At 46.2% G+C, this 8,689-nt stretch overlaps 1 long non-coding RNA gene across 1 annotated transcript; it reads right to left on the bottom strand.

The window, feature by feature from the left end:
• Nucleotides 1-1,655: 1,655 nt before the first annotated feature.
• Nucleotides 1,656-5,860, bottom strand: LOC124690491. The gene is made up of 3 exons (XR_006998782.1): nt 5,369-5,860; nt 3,508-3,616; nt 1,656-2,714 (listed from the first exon to the last, which is right to left on the bottom strand). It is a non-coding gene; the product is annotated as an uncharacterized LOC124690491 (long non-coding RNA).
• Between the last annotated feature and the right edge of the window lie 2,829 nt (nt 5,861-8,689).

The following is an 8,689-nucleotide window of genomic DNA, read 5'->3' as shown; positions in this document are numbered from 1 at the left end:
GACATAGTCGGAACAGAGATGATCGATATTGGGTCAATCGATCCAGAGTTGTCATGCGAGTGAGTGATCAGTTGTTATGCATAATAATTACTCCCTGTAAAGAAAGATGTGGAATAATGGACTGTCTCTCCCTGTGGAGAATATTATAAAATAAATTATAAATAGCGTCGTATCTTATGAATCCGGCCAATTCATGTATCCGTGCATCCGTGTGATTTCGGCCGAACTATTAAAATCATGTGGTCTCACGTCCAGTCAGAAAGAAATTTACAATTACACACCCGCTTTCGAGTAACTACATCTTACTTTTTGCGAAAATCCCCTCCACTAGACTGTAGCCGCCGTGTCTCAGATCTAGGGTTCGCTCTGATGGCGACCAAGGGCGGCCAGACCACGACGGCAGGGCGTGCTCGGCGGCAGTCCTCCTCAAGTTCTTCCACGCGCGACTTCCAATATGGCGCCTCCTTTTACACGCTCCCTCCGCTGGCTTAGGTAGTTGGAGAGCCTTAACATCACCACCTGTGACGGCGAGCTGCAGCCACATAAGTCGATGGGCACCACTGACATGGAGGGCAGCAAGACGAGATTTAGTTGCTGGCACCATGAAGCAATATGTGCCGAGCTCGGCTTCACGCCTGGCGTCCCTCCGCGGGTGATGAAGGTAACAACCTCAAATTATGCCCCAAGTTGCTTCAATATGTGTGCTATTTAACTGAATATCTGTACCTAGTCAACTGCAGCTTCTGATGCTACTTGCTATCTAGCTCGTGTTGCTGGCTCCAAGATGAATAGAGGCTGGAGTTTCGTAACTGCGTGCATAATGGTTCTACTTCTAAAGCTTGTGAGCGCAAGCGGCAGCACGGTGGTCTGAAAAGGTGAAGTCCAACTTTTCATCAGCTAACCGAATCGTGAATCTTGCCAAACGCACTAAAAATAAGCTGACAGTCAAAATTCCATCAGCTAACCAAATCGTGAATCTTGCTTGAAACAAAAATTCTAGCTGTGAGAGGTAAAAACCAGGGCACACAGATGATTGTGATGTTGGTCTGGAGATGGTGTAAGCTAGTTGACTTCTGGAATACTAGATGGGCAAGCGCGCTTCGCCGCGCCGCCTGCCAAACGTTGTTTCACTCAAATACATCTATACGTCTGATATATCATAGTGGACTACATGACCACAATAAATAAGAACCTGGTCTATATATCACATGCAGTCTATACTTTAACTCAAAAAACATGATGCATGCATATGATGTCAGTGATGTAATCGTCTCTTGTCCATCTCACACTGATAAAGATAAAATTGATTGTTCTATAGTAGTGAATATGCTAAGTCTACAATCGTAAGTAAAACCGGAGGATACACTCACACACACAAGAAGCATCAGTGAAGGGCTCTCTTTTTTTAACGTTTTAAAGGATGTGAGAAAGACATACTTTTACACTTGCGCTCAAACTAAACTAACATAATGCCACTTAAAAAGTTATGTAGCATTTCTCTGGTAGCGCTCTCTCATTTTCACTCGTCACTGCATTATAATTATCTGCTAGACCTTGTTAGCTTCATGTTGTCACATCATCATCAATTCATCATCAATTCCCTTTGGCATAAAGAGGCGATGTCTCAAAGTGTTCTGAATCTACATCCTGCCAAAAGGAAAAGCAGTAAGTTGAGATGGAAAACATGAAGACATTAGAACACATGAAAAGTACGAAAGTCATTAACTCATGAAATGCCAACCAAGGAAATATTTCATATAATCGAGATCCATAGGAACATTTCCAAGTTCACCTATAAGTTCAGAACATACCATCTGCAGAATTCCCACTATCGAAGTTCTTAGTATTTGGTGTATAGGGCTTGGAGACTAAACAACAGAATTAAAATTTAGGCTTCACAACAACATACATAGCCTCCGTTTATCTTCAATTGATTGTGGTCCATAGCCCTTCCAAATAGAAAAATGTAAGGTATGCAACCATACATGTTGATAGCATGGGCATTGGTGAAGACTATCAATAGGATAACTGCAACTATTGAAGTCCTTGTGGCATGCAATCCTTTAAGTAAACAGTTGTAGTTAGAAAAAGAATATTTAAGTCTAGAATCATACTAAAAAAAGGATACACACAAGAGGCATCAATAAAGAGCTCGACTTTTTGTCCTTGGCAAGGCGGATCAACTTTTTATACTGCCACTCAAACTGAACTAAGAGAATGCCAATTTAAAAGGTATGTAGCATGAAACTTTGAAATCACAACTGAATTAATACACGATAGACTTATTTAGCACTTGCTAGCGCGCCACAGATGTATAACCGACCCCTCGTAGAATCATCATGAGAATACAAAAAAAAAAGCCTTCGAGATCAATTCAATTTGCTCATTCCTGTTAGGTAGCGGAAATTACTTTCTGGTTCGACAGTCCATCTCCCTACGTTTCTATTCTACCATCTCTTCCTGACTCGCAAGAGAGGCCACATCCCAAGGGTCCAGGTTCCACAGTAGTTTGTGGTGGTGGCCACCCGCACGGTGGATGCAAACATGTACAACCAGTGACACCGACCTGAGTGTCGTGAGTTAAGTATGTAGAGAGGATTCAGTCCATTGCCCAGTGCTCTCTCAAGGTTCTGTAAATCCAGGCACAGGAGATAGAAGTACCGCACCTGCGGTTTGGAGAGATATACAACGCCTGAAGTTCACAAGCTTGTTCTCTATAACGGAAAGACACTCTAGATTAGCACAGGTGGATAAGCCAAATGGTGGATAAAAGCAAAAATAATAACACGATGTTCAGACTGTCTGTTGTCGTTTCAACAAAAAAACAACATCACTTTTCTTTCTGAAATTTCTTATCTAAGAACCCATGCTATAACAATATTTGTAACAGTATAATACTACAACATACTAACTTCAGCTCGACCACCAGATACACCACCATCAACACTCACATACTTCCATACCCCCCAAAAAACCTTTATCACTATAAGGAGAAAAGCAAAGGATACTGCAAAACATAAGAGCGGTTTGCAAAGGTTATATCCTTTCATCAAAATCACCAAGAATCAAGACGGACGACTGAAGTGTCATAGGAGGGCCTATAGGCATTAGGATCGATCGAATGAGACCCGGCAATTCTAATGCCGAATAGCTGAGCAGCAAGCTCAATTCGCCAGCGAGAAACCTATGTCATCCTGAACTGCTTAACCAACACATTACATCTATTAAGCATGACCGTTAACGACTCCACAAAACCACGACGGGCAATACCGCCACCCCATCAGCATCAAATAAACCCATCCAATGATCAAGCTCATTAACAATATCATAAAAGTATACAACTAATAAGTAAACTTCGGGATCTTATCGGTTGCAGGCATCAACAATTCCATATGGAAGCTAATTATTTAGGACTAATTTTAGTGCACCAGAGAAGCATATCCTTCTCTCCTTGTAAAATCATGTCTAAAATACCAGAAAAAAAAAGTCAAAGATGAAGTAGCTCACCTCTGTTTGGAGCGGCAGCTCTATTCATGTTGCACAAGCCATCTCGCGTTGCTCCTCTTCTACTCCCATCTTCCTAGCTGAATATTCCTAGCCTCAACATATTTATGGCCTTGACAAAGCAGAAGTAAAATAAAAAAACATACCAAATACACCAAGTTTTGTCAAAAAGAAATCCTTTGGGAACATCAAACTTCAGAATGACGGGTACATGTGAAAGGTACAAACATTAATTTTATTTTGTGGAAAAGAATCCGCTATAGAACATCAAACTTTAGAGTGTTATACAATATCGCTGCCTACATGTGGCCTTCGATAACACATATCCTCTAGAAAGAAAGTAAGATACACATCTAAATGTAAACATTAATAATTAGGACATAATTAAATTCATTCCGACAAAACCTGTGTTGATGCTATGGCAGGCAAAATTGTAGTAAAATTGATTTTTTTGCTCCAGTGAGCTCGTATCATTTTCTGTAACATTAACATGGCCAGTTCACAAGCTGCTAATCTGGATCTAAGATTTAAAAAAACAGATTTTCTTATGAGATATACAAAAAACAACTAAAACAAGTGAGCTCAACTTTCCAGAAGTACTGATCTTCTTATGAGATATTTCTCTTTGTCTTCAACAGAGATATGTACCATGCATATTCATTTCGAAGTAGATACTCCAAGACAATAAGAGATGTGAATTACGAAGGATTGACGTGTTTCCTTCAAGTCCAGCTAAAGTTTATTCTTTAACATCATGAGTTGTGAGCAGGTTGTACCGAAGACATAATATTAAGGTATAGAAGATATCATAAAAAGGAAACTATATTTCTGAAAATACGATGAAAGCATCAACCTTACAGACAAAATGGAGCAACCTTTTGCAAGTACTGAACTAACAAAAACCTTCTGAATACATTACTAAGCAGCTTCTGCTTCTATGGATTTTGCTGAATGAGGAGCAAAAATGGCACGGATAAGATAACCAGTGACATTGAAAATACGTAAAGTAAACGTTGATGGGGTTTGTAGACAAATCAGAGCTCCAACCAAGATATAAATGATTTGATTAAAATCACATACACCTTATGTTGTAGCCACACACGCATCAGTGGCCATGGCGGCCTTAACACCTAGAGTTGATGTCCATGTTTTTATCATCAGCAGAGGAAACTCATCCGGTTGCATAAATGGCCATCATGGCCCTCAAACCCTAGTGTCAATGTTGATGTTGGTATCGCAGTAAGGGAATTTTTTAAATTCATAATATGTATTTGCACCAAGATTTGATTCATCCACAATATGTGGTTCTATATTTTTGAGAGAAAATGCAGAAGAACTGAATGAATTTGCAGCAGGACTATATTCTCAAATAAGAAAGGAAATTAGGTAGGAGACACCCCATAGCCAAGAATTGTTCAGTACCAACAAACGATGTGGACTAATTGGTAACGTCACAATATATAAATTTGCAACTACTGCATATAGTGAAACCAAGTGGAATGGCACGAAAATAAAACCTTAGTATCTGAGATGCTGACAATAGAAAATTAGCAAAGCTATTTTTGTATCAGCTCTGAACTAATTTGCTGCAAGTTGCACACCATTTGTTGTATCATATATTAGCATATTTTAATTAGCTAAGCTCTAATATTCCAATTTTTAATTCGACTTTGCCATCTCTTTGAAGAAATCTTTTACCCTTTTTATTGCACTTAGCATCACTATAATATCTAGATCAGCAGAAAATTTAGTGTTCACCTTTCGACAGCCTAAAGCCCTAAACCAAGGGATGGAACTTGGATGGAGAAAAGAGCTAGGAGGATGGGTGGATTAGTGCAGAATTGACGAAGGGGGTGGAAATTACTGGTTCAGAAGCCGCACATGTAGGCCTCCTTGACATGGTGGAGGGACCAAGGAAGCATCATCGCTCATGCGCACCATGTTGATCCACAGGGCTGGTCCCAGACGTCCTTACATGCGCACCTTGCTCTCCCAGGCCGTCCCCTCAGTAGCCTTCACGCAGCAGATCCGCGACGCGCCGACGCCGATGTCCACTACTACCTCTGCCCCAGCAACGGCGGCTGTCCCCCACGGCACCACCTCCATGCCGCCACCACCACTCTCCCTAGTAATCGCGCCGGTTCCAGACAGCTTGGCGCTCCCACTACGTGGGCAACTGGGCATTCTACATGGTGGACTCCATTGGTGGGTGGTCCGAGGGCGAGAGTAGTAGGGGCGGCCGCCGCCCGCCGGGAACCCTAGCCTGCAGGGGCATCTTAGAACGAAGAGGAATAAGAAGAACTTACCACCACCGCCCCCGCCTTGCACTGCCCAAAGCTCCACCTCCGCCGGTCCTCCACAGCCCCTACCGTGCCCCCAAGGTCCGCCGCAACCCGTTCATCTCCGGCGGCGGCGAACCCTGCACACCCGCACCCACCCTAAGTATTTTTCTCGTCTGTGGCTCGTTCGCCGTCCCTTTGTCCGCCGCGGAGAGCCACGGCGTCGCCGGCTCCGGGGAGGTGGACGCCAATGCTACAGCTCCGTCCCGCTCTTCTCTCTCTCAATTGCGGTGTCGAATGGATCAGCCCGATTTGAGACCTGAGATGATAACGCAGAAAAAAAAGGGTGGGCGGTGGCGGCCCCACACGGGCGATGCGCGCACCGTCAAACCTCTGAGAAGCCAGGGATCGCAACAGCAATACTTCTTGTATCTAATTTTCCTGGCAGTGAGGAAGTGGAGGCAATTGATTGTAGGATGGTTTACAGTAGATTGGTGTATTGTTTTACTTCTCTCTGGATGGCTTACAACTTCTCTGGCTTGGCAAATAACCTAGTGATTCTTGAGTACAACTGTGCTTCAACGGTGTCAACAATCAGGAAAAGGGCCTCAATGTCTCTAGATAATGTACCAATTACATAGAGCATGGGTGATGTATGCTGCTATGGCTGAAATTATCCTCGTTCTTGTGTACTGTATGTATCTAGTACTTGTAGAGTAGCCTTCTCAGTAGCTAGTCGATTCCATTTTCTCTTTGTTAGGTGTGTGTGCATGTCATCCTTGATTTTCTCTGGATGGTTTACAGTGTGAATGTCATCCTTGATTTTTTAAAAAGGATTGTAAGTTGTTATGAATGGAAATAACAGACTTTTGTGTATCTGCAATATAGCCTGGCATGAACTTACTAGAGTCAGGCCATAGTATGTGCCTACAAAGTAGCGTATTTGTGTGCCATATGCTAACATATGCAGTAGATTCAGTTACGAGTATCAAATAAGTGTTGCTGAATGGACAATTTATGAAGGGATATGATAGAGAATCTGTTAAGAATAAAGATTAATTTAAAGATAGATAGGTTCCATCATCTAGGATATCACGTTTGCAAACCGTTTGGCAGATGGATTGACTGCAGACGTGGCCTACGTCAGGGAGACCCCCTGTCGCCGTATCTGTTCGACATCATCGCCGATGTCCTGCAAGAGCTCATTGTTGGCGACACCTCCGATGTGCGGCTGAGGCACCCTTTTGTAGATGACCTGCCGTGTCCGGTGATTCAATACGCCGACGACACACTTCTGCTTCTCCGCGCGGATGACGCCCAGCTCCGGCGCGCCCGCCGCTCTCCCGGAGTCCTTCTCTCGGGCGATGGGCCTCGCTATCAACTTCGCCAAATCCGCGTTCGTGCCCATCCATGTGCCCGATGGGGACGCAAGCTCTCTAGCTGCCATCTTTGGCTGCCCGTTAGCTGCTTTCCCCCATAGGTACCTCGGGTTGCCGCTCACCGCGTCTAAGCTGCGTGTCTGCGACCTCGACCACCTTGTTGTCAAGCTTGAGAAGCGCGCCCCTGGGTGGAAAGGTTCGCTCCTTCCCTCTGGCGGCCGCCTCATCCTAACTGACGCCGTGCTCTCCGCGCTCCCATCGTACGGCATGTCTGTGATCCTCCTTCACGGCACCACCGTCGACCGTGCAGACCGGCCACGGCGCGGTATGCTCTGGAAAGGACGGTCTCAATGCTCAGGGGTGACTGCCAGGTTGCGTGGCGCGAGGTTTGCAGGCCACGCTCTAAGGGGGGCCTTGGCGTCCGCGACCTGCGCTGCCAGAACCTGTGCTTGCTCATGAAATTCGTGCATAAGTTGTTCTCTGGCGAAATCACCCCATGGGCGCGTTGGGTACGCCGCTGGTACGGGGAGTTTGGCATCGCTCGAGCCCCATCCACTCTTGACACCCCCATTTGGCGCACCTTCAAGAAAGTGTTCGCTCTCTACCGCCAGCTCACGGTCGTTGCCGCGGGTCCGGCGTCCACCGTCTCCTTCTCGGCTAGACAACCGGCACAATGCTGGCCCCCGTTCGCCCGCCTCCCCGCGTTGTTCTCGCACCGCACCCAGCCCACGATCTCCGTTGCCGACGCTCGCGTGCCTCCGGGCTACTCCTCCCGCTCCAACCTCGATTGACAGCCGTGGCGAGATGGAGCTCGATGTTGTCTCCGCGGCCATGCGTGAGGTTCGCCTTGCTGGTGGTATTGATGCCCGCAGCCTCCCCGGTGGTGGCGCCTTCCGGTCTTCTCGATGTCTATAACCTCCTGCTGATCTCTCGTAGTTTCGCTCCCGCTCAACAACGTGAACTCGGGATAATTTCGCACCGACGAAGGTCCGGATCTTTTTCTCGGATCGCTCGCCACGGCAACACCGTAACGCGTGCTTTCCTCCATCGCCTAGGCTGCCTCACCTCCGATGCATGTCCGTTCTCGCTCCGCCCCGAAGAGGTGCACCATATGTTGTTCTCTTGCCCCCGACTCGGCCCACTTCGGGCCGCGTTGGGTGTGCCGGCCACTGCTGTTGCTAACGATCTCGAAGGCATCTGTGATATCTTCGGGGCACCAATCATTCACCTCCATGACGCGACGCGACACACCGTCATCCTGCTCGTCCTTTGGATCGTTTGGAAGAGCAGGAACCGCAAGGTGTTCGACAATGTCCTGACCCCGCCTCGACAACTCTCATCCATGGTCAGCGCCCACTGCATGCTCTGGCTCAACCGCCTCCCCAAGAAACTGCCCCGTCTGCCCGTGGAAGCTTGGTGCGCGAGCGTGTGTGAGGCCTTAAACTCGCTCGTTTAGCCTCATGTGTGCGTGAGTTTCCCCCCTGTGTCCCCTGTAATAACTTTGTGGTCATTCCGTTGTATCTCGCC

Source organism: Lolium rigidum, chromosome 1 (genome assembly GCF_022539505.1).
Source record: "Lolium rigidum isolate FL_2022 chromosome 1, APGP_CSIRO_Lrig_0.1, whole genome shotgun sequence".
NCBI lineage: Eukaryota > Viridiplantae > Streptophyta > Magnoliopsida > Poales > Poaceae > Lolium > Lolium rigidum.
Note: the sequence above shows the minus strand (reverse complement) of the source record. Positions and strands in the feature narration are given on the sequence as shown.